Below are 12,626 nucleotides of genomic sequence, written 5' to 3' on the forward strand. Positions count from 1 at the left end.
TAGATGTCAGCCAATAGTCAGTTGGAAATGCAAGTCTAGACCAGAAAACAAAAATATACATATATGATAAAAAAGAAAAAAAGTTGAAAGAAGGAAGGGAATGGAAAGGAGAAAAGGAAATGGAAGCCCTCTGTTCCCCCCAAAAGGGAAGAACAGGTTGATTGATCACTGCTATCACACAGAGTGCAACAGGGAATGAGTCATCTCTATTACACCCACCTGGGCTCCAGTTAAGGCAGCAGGAAGAGCACTACTGCTGCTCTCACTAACAGACAGAGCGCCTTCACTATCAAGATGGTAGTAGGCACTAAGAAGACTCAAAAACTCAACAAAGCTGAAATTAAGAGGCTATTGAAACATCAGTATCTCTATCACACCCTTCAAAGCTCAGGGGACATTGCAGAAGACAGGGAGGAAAGACTGTAAGAGCCACAGAGCCATGGAGTGGTGAAGAATGCTTTGGGGACTGTCATCTGAAAATGAGCTTCTTAGTGCATTCATGACCTCATAGTGGCTGTCTATAACCGACAAGACCCCCACAATTCTGAACTGCTCAACATTTTTACGTAGAGGACATAGAAGGGTAAAATGCATGCAGTGTCAAAATAGGACTCTGAAAATTAGAGCAGAGTTTTCAAAAGAACATGGTTGGAGGATGGGGGGAAAGAGGCTAAAAGGTGAATGTGAATACAATCAAATTACAGTATGTTAATGTATTAGAATTTTTAATAAATATATTTCTAAAAAACGAAGATAAAAGATGACTTCAGTTAAACCCTTAAAAAAGGTGAAAGTGGATATGAGTGATGAATAATGCCTCAGACACCACAAAGGTAGTCTTATTGTTAGAAAATTAAAAAAAGGAAGAGATCCCCAAGAATGGACACAGGGAAGCCAAACTATTGTGAATGGAGTTGTTGTGGGGGGTGGTCAGCCAAATATTGGAGGATATTAGCAAATTTAATGATGACTGCAGATAGAATAAACAGAAGCTCATCAAATATTTTAATCTACAATTTAAGGTGAAGAAAACAGAGTGTGGAGGGACTACTCCCAGGTTCAATAGTTGAATCGATCATAATCACAAGGAGGTATAAAACAAACTTTGACATAATAAATTATTATGAAATAAAATTAATATGAAAATTAAAGATTATAAAATAGATAAAACAAATATTTAAAAAATCTCATCCAAATTTTTCAAAGCACAATAACAAAAAAGTTAGTACCATAAGACAATAATTGTCACAGCTTTAGTAATGACTGTCAGGATTAACTTATTCAAGAACTTTTTTGTGTAAAGGTCACTATACTAAGCACGTATATTCACATGCACACAAGTGTGCATGTTCACAGACACACATACTTCAAAAGCCCCAGTGAATGCAAACTACTATTTTGTCTATATTATAGAACTGATAACTCAGGAAACAAAATACTATATATTAAGGAGTTTCTTAGTAAGAAGTAATTTCCAGGCCACACAAAGTTATGGCTTTATAGGAATTTTTAAAAGACTATTAAAGAATTTGGTATGAGGCATATTATTACTGATTAGGCCCTGGACATATTGTTTTTCTTTTTTTTTTGTAAATTTGCAATTAAATCCTTAAGAAAAATATTATCATAAGTGGACAGTGTGGATTTTCAACTATGTAGGAAGAAGAATGTTAAAATTCACCCTCACTTGAATTGAATGGCCACCACTATCAAGAGGAGGGTAGACCTTTGTCAGCTAAAAAATTCTGGGAGCCACTTTGATGTATACTGGGGCAAGAGTAAGGTCATATTACAATGTCCCTTTGACTTCTTCATTTCTCAGAATGCCCTGTCTTAATTATAAGGTGGAATGTCCACCCTCATTCAAAGGAAAAGACTATTTCTCATCAAAGAAATTGCTTACGAAAATGCATTTTTGTGGTGTGGGTCTCTAACAAACCAAATAAAAACTTGGAACATTTATTTCAAAATAAGTTCACTTGGTTGTTTAAATACCTGCCTTATCTACATGATGAACCTGATTTTGGAATTAAAGGAAAGGAACAGTGTAAGAGTCTGGAACTCTAGTTTAAATGATGACATATTCTTACAAAGAAAACTTTGCCTAATTATACATTGGCAAAGATGTTATTTTCCATATTTACCAGATTTTTGCATACCACTATGAAACCAACCTAAGTTCTTCACTGATTTTGTGACCTCTATGCTGATATTTTAGAATTCTACATACATACATATATGTGTGTGTGTGTGTGTGTGTGTGTGTGTGTATAATCACAATATACCTAGTTGTTCAATAATTCATTAAAATATTAAAATAATATTTGGCCTCAGAAAAACTTAAGATCATTCAAACTTCCTAAAGAACCAAAAGAAATGTTATGCCTTTTTTGTTGGTACTTATAAAATACTATAATGACAACATTAAATATGATGATTTAATGTTTTTCTTCAAGGTAGGCCCAGGCTGACCTGAATGGAATTCACTATGTACTATCAGGGTGACCTAAAATTCCTATCTTGGCCTCCCAAGTGTTTGGATTAAGGGTGTGTGCCACTAGGCCCAGCTTTAATTTTATTTTTGATAAGGTCTCTCTGTAGCTCAGGCTGTTTAAACTCATTAAGTAGATCAGGCTGGCCTTGAACTTAGGTCCATTCACCTACCTCAGCCTTCTGAGTGCTGGCATTCTAAGCCTGAGGCACAATGCCTGGCTTAGGTTTATTGTTAAAAATAATGAGGTTAACACATTATATTACATATTAAATACAATTATACAAATAACTACTTTATAAAATGCCAATATTTATCATTTTTTATGATTTTTTATTTTTATATGGCAGGCTTTCTTTCTTTCTTTCTTTATTTTGTTATCATTTTTATTTATTTATTTGAGAGTGACAGACAGAGAGAGAAAGAGGCAGATAGAGAGAGAGAAATGGAGAGAATGGGTGTGCCAGGGCCTCCAGCCACTGCAAATGAACTCTAGATGCATGTGCCCCCTTGTGCATCTTCTGGATAACGTGGGTCCTGGGAATGGAGCTTTGAATTGGGGTCCTTAGGCTTCACAGGCAAGTGCTTAAACACTAAGCCATCTCTCCAGCCCATATACTAGGTTTTGATGAAAAGATATTTTATTCTTGAATTTGTTTCTGCATTCAATATGCCATTATGGTTGACATATTTACTCTAAGACCCCCAAAGGAAGAGGTTTCTTATGGGGAGGCAACCAACTACAGATTGAAAATAGTCTTTAATACTTTAAACATTACCATTTTTTCCTTATTATTAATTTTTCCAAGTAAATAACAATATGTATAGCATGTTTACATTGCGATAAGTTTGTAGGCAATATAGAAATGAGTTAAGTAACATAGAAATATATAGGGGAATTTGTATAGCTAATATGAAAATATCAAGCATTTATACAAGTGACTTGAACATCATTAAGTTTGGTATCCACAGGATTCCTTGTAACTAATCCCTTGCTATTACTAAGATGGCTATATACAGAATTTGGAAAAAAAAATAGAGTATTTGTATTGATAGTATGCTAAATTTTAAAATAGTAGGGTTTCTGCATGTGTATATGTTTACAGAGTGATGAAGGTGTGCATGTGTGTGTATGGGTGCATGCCTGTGCAGGTGTTCATTCATGTATGTGCAAGTGGAGATGAGAAATTGATGCCTGGTACCTTCCTCAATTAATCTCTATTTCAAAAGACTTTTCATATTTTGTAAATTAGCATCTACTGATGCCACTTTAACTTTGAAGTTCTGTTGTTAATAATTGTATTATTTCTTGCATTGATAATAAGAAAATAATAGTTTGAAGATTAACACAGATATTCCAGGTTTTTAAACATTTCATTCAACAATTGTCAACTGTCATATTCACTGATATGACCACCAGTTTATGAGGGAAACTTCTGAGGGCTTTGAAGCCATCATACTCACAAGGGAGAAAGACTGTTTTGACAAGTATACACTGTATGAGAATGACTGTAAATATTGCTAAAGCCTGGTTCAGTACTGTGCATGACTCAGTCATGTCCCCACTAGTTGTTTTATAAAGAATTAAACTATTAACTTGAGGCTTATGAAGTGTGCACATGAAGGGACTACAGGTATCCAGAAGCTAATTTCAGTCTTCAGGTATGAATGCAAATGAGCAAGTAGACAAAGTGGATTCCACAAGTGCCCACTTGGCCATGAACAATCTGCAGGTCCCGAGGCTGGAGGGGAAAGTGCACAGAAGCAGGAGCAGATGCTCTTCTGAAGCTGCCCCTCAGAATTAGTTCCCTGCACTGTGAAGACGATGGCAAATATTTGGTCAGAGAAGCACTGAGGTAGACAATTCAAGACTGAGACTCTTCCTTCAACTGCCATAATCAGCTGTGATAAGTGCTTACCCTTTGTTGGTGTTTACAAAGCAGGAGTTCCCAATATCAATGGGAAATATGAGGCAATGATCAGCTGAATAACTACATGCAACTTTCTTCTTCTGAGAGAAAGAAAAGAGTGAGAAAATAACATGCATAGAAGGAGAGAGTCAGGAGAAACAGATGCCCACACATCAAGAGAATCATACAAAAAGACAGGGACCTTTTAGAGTGAGAAATAGATAGGAGTGGAAAGAGGGACAAAGAGAGAACTCAACACAACAGTATAAACAACAAGTACATACAATTAAACCAAAAAGGGGAAAATGTAAGTTTTACATCTAAGATTTATTTGCAAAGAATCAATTTATGCAAATCCATACGAACTTAGGTAAGTAATAGAACTCACTTGTCTATTTCTTTTAATTTAAATGTAAAATATATCATTATTTCAGAAATATAAAAAAACATTGTAAAACACATGATAAAATCTCATGAAAGATTTTGTTTTTGTAGTACTGGAGATTAAACCTGTGGTCTCACACAAGCTAGGCAAGCACTTCATCAAATTACATATGTCTCCAACCCTTACATATATATATGTATGTATGTATATGCACATATATATGTACATATGCATATATATGTACATATGCATATATATATATATATATATATATATTTATTTATTTATTTAATTTTGAGATTATGTCTTGTGATATTGCTAAGGCTGACTTGATCTCACTCTATGGCCCTGGCTTTTTGCAACCCTTTTGCCTTAGTTTCAGAGTACTCATGAGATGTCTGCCACCCTTCCTTAAGATCAGCCACAGATATGAGTAACTCACAAATACCCATCTTAAGCAGCTACTTCTATTGGAGTTTTTCCTCAGAGGATCCCATAATAAAAAGCAGTGATGCTACCATCCACCTGGCTTTAGAAACAAGTCTACCTGATAGGGCTGGTCAAGTGTCAGTTCAATACATTGTCTGTTACCAAGACAGCCATTTATAAAAGTTGCCTTTCAGAATAACAAACACAAGTTTAAAGCTTGACCCATTTTCTAGTTATCAAATGTCTCCCTTTACCAGCAAGTAGATCAGTGTGAGTTTTCATAAATACACATCCAAGCAAACACACTGCCATAGCCCTGATAGTTCTAAATTACTAACTTAAGACTGGTCTTTTGTGAGCCCTCATAATGGGGTTTGTTCTGATTCTCTAGAACTGCTTCACACATGTCATTTACTCTCCTCTAGAGCCCCTGGATAACACTGAGCTCTCTGGGGACTAAGAAATGCCTTTGACATTCACCCACTTGCTGAACCAATGATCCTCAAGTAGTTTACATACAATTGTATAAAATACAGAGTGCTGCTTTCACAGTCAGGACCTAGAATTTTCTAGCCTCCTCTAAGCAAAAATATCTACTTTTTTTTCTGGCTCATAAAACAGTGCTAGTTGTTAGGAAAAAATGGATATGAGTATACTGGTAAATAAACTCTGTCTGACAGGCAGAAGGGATGCAGAATAAAAGACAAGAACACGTGAGATGAAAGATTGTATTCCTTTTCTGACACCCCTGAGAACATCTGACGGAAGCAGAAGTATTGGAGAGCTCAAGCTTGAACAAAAAAAAACAAAAAACCCTATTCTTCATTCTGGCTTGAACTCTGCCCTGGATTCACTTATTTGTCACCACTGGGTCAGCATGCCCAGCAGGCAATGGTGGATAGGGGCTTAAAACAGACCAGGTCCTGTGACGCTGATGTTTGTTCTTTGAAGAATCAACTACTGTGCAACTCAGTTTTGATCTTTTATTCAGCTATTTATTTCTTTTCCTTTCCATCTATAATCCCAAAACTCCAAGCACCACAGAACTAGGAGGTCATAGAGCTGATTAGGTAGCATACAGCTCTTTGGAAGGGAGACATTCCTGAACAGGACTCAACCTAGTGGAGTCAACCAAGGACTTCCTGTGTCATTATTAAAGTTTTCACCATAGAATCCAAGAGGCACAAAACCCACAAAACGTCTTTTCATGAAGTATATGGTCTGCAGTTTAAGCAAGCATGTGGTTAGACTGATACAGAATATTTCCATACCAGAGGAGTATTCCAGCTTGAGGTTCAGAGCCTCCTGAACTTTACCAATTACTTGGTCACCTGACCTATCAACTAGGCTCATTAAGTGTGTCATTGTATCAGGTCAGAGAAACATTCAAGGTATAACACCAGCATATGGGAAGAGAGGGTAGAAGAACCAGAGCTAGGGAAGAGACATAATAAGGATTGTGTGATGCCAAACTCCTCTCTAAGTTAATAACGCTTATGCATTTAAACTGTGCTGAATTCATTCTCCGTTGGAGAACCTCTTCTTCTTTTTCAGAAGGCAGCAAGACACTAGGAGGTAAACTACCATTCAGACTTCAGCCAAGCCACAGCTGAAACCACAGAGGAATGGGGGAGAAAGCAAAAGTGCTGCTTCCATGCTGAACCTGATAATCAGTGCCAGGGTAAAGGATATAGATCCTGAGGATACTTAACACTTATCAAAGCAGAGATATAGAGATCCTATGAACTCATCACTTAAGTAGACTTAAAATTCACCCACCATAGATGTATGTTTCTATAAGTGGAAATTGAAAGAGTATTTACCAATGTATTCCTCCCTAACTCTGCTCTGTAACATTTAGAAAATGAAACTCCAATTTAACACAATAGTCCCTGTATATTATAAACTGCATTCTCTTAACACTATATTCTCTTATAAATGCTGAAACTTTACTCCTACTTTTCTTATCATTATTTGAAAAACCAAAGGAAGATTACGTTTCCCTGGTTCACTAAGGGGCATACACATCTGGTTTTGGTTTGCAGTGGCTGGAAGCCCTGGTATGCCCATTCTCTCTCTGTTTCTCCCTCCTTCTCTGTCAAATGAATAAATAAATAAATAAACATTTTAAAAATGCTACAAAACACACAGAAGTAAATAAAGGAGGAAATAGAATATTATTTAAGGTAAATGTTATACAAATAACTTAGGAGTAGAATTTTGAAGAAATAAACATTGTTGAATAAGGGTAGATGAGCAGGGGAAGAAAGAGGGACAAAGGGGCTGGCTCAGGAATACCATGATGAGATGATAATGTTCAGTTATAAAGAGTTACAAAAAATAAATTAGGACATCCAGACAAGATGGCAACCACCTAGCTGTGCTGCAAATCCCGGGGTAAGAAAGGCAAGAAATTAAGGGTTTTCTGGGTCTTCTTGTCAGTGGGAGGGCTTGGCAGGGGAGTTGGGGGACAGGGAATTGCAGATCCCCTCACAAGTGGGTGGACCACCCCTCCCACAAAATAGCCACTGGGCCCCTCCGCTGCACCCTGCCCCACGCCCTGCTGCCGCACGCTGCCACCAGGCCTACCACCATTGCTACTGGGCTCCGATTGTGCACCCATCGATCCCAACATGCACAAGCTTAAACTGCTCTGCACATTTGCCCACATTACTGCTCCTGCCACTGCATGTTCAGCAAGCCCAGTCCCACAGCAACTGTCACACAAGCCCAGACTGTGTCTCTCACTTGTGCCAGCTCAGGTGACATCTCTGGCCATACCCCATTCTCCTGTGGTGGGGAGTGCAGACTGTTTCTGGGTCCCAGTGTTCCCAGCCAGAGTTTGGGCTGCTTCAGGTCTTGGTACCTCACTCCCCCTACAAGCTTGAACACTGACAACTCTGGCATATTACCACGTGACACTTAAGGCAATTTTGGCACCCAGGCTGCTTGGCAACTGCCCCAGGCTGCCTCAGATTCCCATTGCGCTAGAGCCCAGGCTGATCTACCCACCTACGTGCCCATACACTGTCATGGGTAGACCACAGCACAAAAGAAATAACATGAAAAATCAAATGCAAGAAAATCCAGTACGATCACCCAGTACTACAATGAATCTAACCAAAACATAGAAGAGGCATTAGTATCAGAACAGGAAATTGAAGCTATGAGCAATGCAACCCTGACCAACCTACTGGTAGAACTTGTAGGAAAGCAACAAAGGACTGACAATCATGTGGATGCTACCATCACTAAGATAGAATAAATTGATAAAAGATTGGAAGGAGTTCAAAGAGAGTTAAGACTTTGAGGGAGAGTGAAAAAAAAAAAAAAAAAAAAAAGAGGACCTTAAAAACCAGCTGGCCATACTAAATGAAGACATAAAGAAATGCAAGTATGAATTCCAAGAATCATCAAGAAAATCAGAAAATGATGTGAAAAGAGAGCTTGACACAGCAATGGAAATGATACATAGAAAAGTAGTAGAAAATGCAAACTTAATTGAACAAGTCCACAAGTCTCTAGAAGATCTCAAGAATAGAGTCAGCCATGTGGAGGATAGAAACTCTGATCTGGAAGACAAGATGGAAGAAACAGCTCAAGAGTTCAAAAATTTCTGTAAATTCAAAAGTTCCTGTGAACAGAACATTAGGGGATTGTGGGATATACTTATATGTCCTAATATCAGAATCATTGGAATACCAGAAGGAGAAGAATTTCAAACCAAAGCTTGGAGAACTTATTTAACAAAATAATTGAAGAAAAGTTCCCCAGTCTCTTAAAAGAAAAGCCCATCAAGAAACAAGAAGCCGGGCTGGAGAGATAGCTTAGCGGTTAAGCGCTTGCCTGTGAAGCCGAAGGACCCTGGTTCAAGGCTCGATTCCCCAGGTCCCATGTTAGCCAGATGCACAGGGGGGGCGCACGCGTCTGGAGTTCATTTGCAGAGGCTGGAATCCCTGGCGCGCCCATTCTCTTTCTCTCTCCCTCTATCTGTCTTTCTCTCTGTGTCTGTCGCTCTCAAATAAATAAATAAGTAATTTAAAAAAAAAAAAAAAAGAAAGAAACAAGAAGCCAACAGAACTCCAAACAGACTGGACCAAAGGAGAAATTCTAAGACATATTATCATTAAGACCCTAAACATTGACACCAAAGAGAAAATCCTAAAAGCAGCTAAGGAAAAACAGCACACCACTTTCAAAGGTAACCCCATCAAAATTACTTCAGACTTCTCAATGCAAACCTTGAAATCTAGAAGGGCCTGGAGTGAAACTCTCCAAAGTCTAAGAACCTATGGCTTCCAACCCAAACTACTCTACCCGGCAAAAGTATCCCTCATAATAGATGGTGAAAGAAAAACTTTCCATGACAAAACTCAGCTTTACAATTATATGAACACAAAACAAAACCTAGAGATAGTATTTCAGGAAATTCTCCACAGAGAAGAAACAAATAACCAAACTCAAATGCCAACAATAAGTAGATCACAATAATCAAACTCAGAGTAGGCACAAAAAACTTCAAAGCCCATGAAAACATCAACACATAGCTACCATCACAATATGGCAGGGATCAAATCAAATCTAACAATCATTACCCTAAATATTATTGGCCTTAATTAACCCAACAAAAGACACAAGCTAACAGGATGGATCAAAAAATTAGACCCCTCCTTCTGTTGCCTTCAAGAAACCCACCTCACCACTAAAGACAGACACCTGCTCAGGGTAAAGCAAATGGGAATAAGAAACAAGCAGGTGTACCTATATAAATATCAGATAAAGAAGACTTCAAACCAAAAATAATCAAAAAAGACAAAGAAGGTTACTTCCTACTTATCAAGGGAACAATCCATCAATAGGATATTACAATCATAAATCTGTATGCACCAAACACAGGGGCACCACAGTTCATAAAACAAAATCTACTTGACAATAAAACAGAAATAACCACCAACACTATCATAGCTGGGGTTTTCAATACACCATTATTAGTAATAGAGAGATCATCCAAACAAGCTCAACAGGGAAGTAAAAGAGTTCAACAAAACCATAGATCACTTAGACCTACTGGACATTTACAGAACTTTCCACCCCAAATCCACAGACTACACATTCTTCTCAGCAGCTCATGGAACATTCCCTAAAATAGACCATAAACTGGGTCACAAACACTGCCTCCACATATTTAGGAATATTGACACAATTCCCTGCATGATATCAGATAACAATGCTATATTGCTAGAAATCAGCAAAAAAGACCCACCAAGAATCCCAGTGGCACCTAGAAACTGAACAGCATATTTTTAAGCAATAAATGGATACTGGAAGAAATAAAAAATGAAATTTCAAAATTCCTGGTATTGAATGACCATGAGAACACATCATACCAAAACTTGTGGGACACAATGAAGGTGGTCCTCAGGGGAAAATTCATAGCACTCAATGCCTTCATAAAAAAGACAGAAAGATACCAAATCAATAACCTAACCATCCACCTAGAGACATTGGAAGAACAAGAAAAATCCAACTCAAAGAACTCCAGAAGGAAAGAAATAATTAAAATCAGAGCAGAAATTAATGAATTGGAAACCAAGGAAACAATTAAGACAATTGACAAAACAAAGAGCTGGTTCTCTGAAAAAATAAACAAGATTGACAAAACCCTGCCCAATTTGATCAAGCAAAAAAAAGGAGAAGCTTCAAATTAACAAATTCAAAATGAAAAAGGAGAGATCACAACAGACAGAAGGGAAATTGGGAGAATCATCAGGTGTTATTTCAAAAACCTTTACTCCACAAAACTGGATAATGTGGAGGAGATGGATAAATTATTGGATGCATACCATCTAACAAAGCAAAACTCAGAGCAGATTAATGACCTCACTGAACCCATCACACTCATGGAGATTGAAAAAGAAATACCCCCTCGCCCCCAAAGAAGAGTCCAGGACCTGATGGCTTCTCAGCTGAATTTTATCAAACCTTTATGGAAGAACCAATCTTCCTTAAAGTGTGACAAACAATTGAAGATCAGGGAAAGCTACCCACCTCCTTTTACGAAACTAATATCACCCTACTTCCAAAACCAGGCAGAGTTGCCACAAGAAAAGAAAATTACCAGCCTATTTCCCTAATGAACTTAGATGCAAAGATCCTGAACAAAATCCTCACAAACCAAATCCAACTACACATCAAAATCATTATCCACCTTGACAAAGTGGGATTCATCCCAGGAACACAAGGGTGGGTCAACATATGGAAATCTGTCAATGTAATACATGACATAAACAAGGTTAAACATAAAAACCACATGATCATTTCAATAGATGCAGAAAAGGCCTTTGACAAGATACAACATCACTTCATGATCAAGACATTGGAGAGAATTGGCATGGTTGGTACATATCGTAACAGAATAAAGGCAATATAGAAAGCTCCAAAGGCCCAAATAATACTTAGTGGAGAGAAACTGGGAGAATTTCCATTAATATCAGGAACAACACAGGGTTGTTCTCTCTCATCTCCGCTTTTCAATATAGTACTGGAAGTCCTAGCTCAAGCAATAAGACAGGAGAAGGAAATAAAAGGGATACAATTTGGAAAGGAAGAAGTTAAGTTAGCTCTATTCTCTGATGACATGATTGTATATGTAAGAGACCCAAGAGACTCCATCCCAAAATTCCTAAAGGTGATTAACTCCTATGGCAAAGTTGCAGGATACAAAACCAATGCACAAAAATCAGTAGGATTTCTATATGCAAATGACAAAGATACAGAGAATGAAATAAGGGATATAGTCCCATTTTCAATAGCAACAAAAATAAAATAAAATAAAATACCTTGGAATAATGTTAACCAAGGAAGTGGAAGATCTATACAACGAAAATATAAAAACACTCAAAAAAGAAATTGAGGAGGACTTGAGAAACTGGAAAGACTTCCCATGCTTATGGATAGGCAGAATTAACATTGTTAAGATGACAATCCTACCAAAGGCAATATATAGATTTAATGCAATTCCAATTAATATCCACACACTATTCTTCACAGAGATAGAAAAAAATGATCTCAAATTTCATATGGAAAGGCAGAAGGCCTCACATATCCAAACATATCCTCAGCAAAAGAAATACCTCTGGTGGCATCACCATACTGGATCTAAAGCTATATTACAAAGCCATAGTAATAAAAACAGCATGGTACTGGCATAAAAACAGGATTATAGACCAATGGGATAGACTTGAGGACCCCGACTTTTGGTCAAACAACTACAGCTACTTGATATTCGATAAAGGCCCAAACAATATAGGCTGGCTAAAAAGACATTATCTTCAACAAATGGTGCTGGACAAACTGGATAACCACATGCAGGAAACCGAAACTTGATCCACACATTTCACCATGCACTACA

The 12,626-nt window shown here is 37.6% G+C and overlaps 1 protein-coding gene across 7 annotated transcripts in view; it reads right to left on the bottom strand.

The window, feature by feature from the left end:
* The window catches only part of Nkain2 (sodium/potassium transporting ATPase interacting 2), a 1,180,756-nt gene that overhangs the window by 930,654 nt on the left and 237,476 nt on the right, over positions 1-12,626 (bottom strand). The window lies entirely within an intron of this gene.

This window comes from Jaculus jaculus, chromosome 9 (genome assembly GCF_020740685.1).
Source record: "Jaculus jaculus isolate mJacJac1 chromosome 9, mJacJac1.mat.Y.cur, whole genome shotgun sequence".
NCBI classification, from domain to species: domain Eukaryota; kingdom Metazoa; phylum Chordata; class Mammalia; order Rodentia; family Dipodidae; genus Jaculus; species Jaculus jaculus.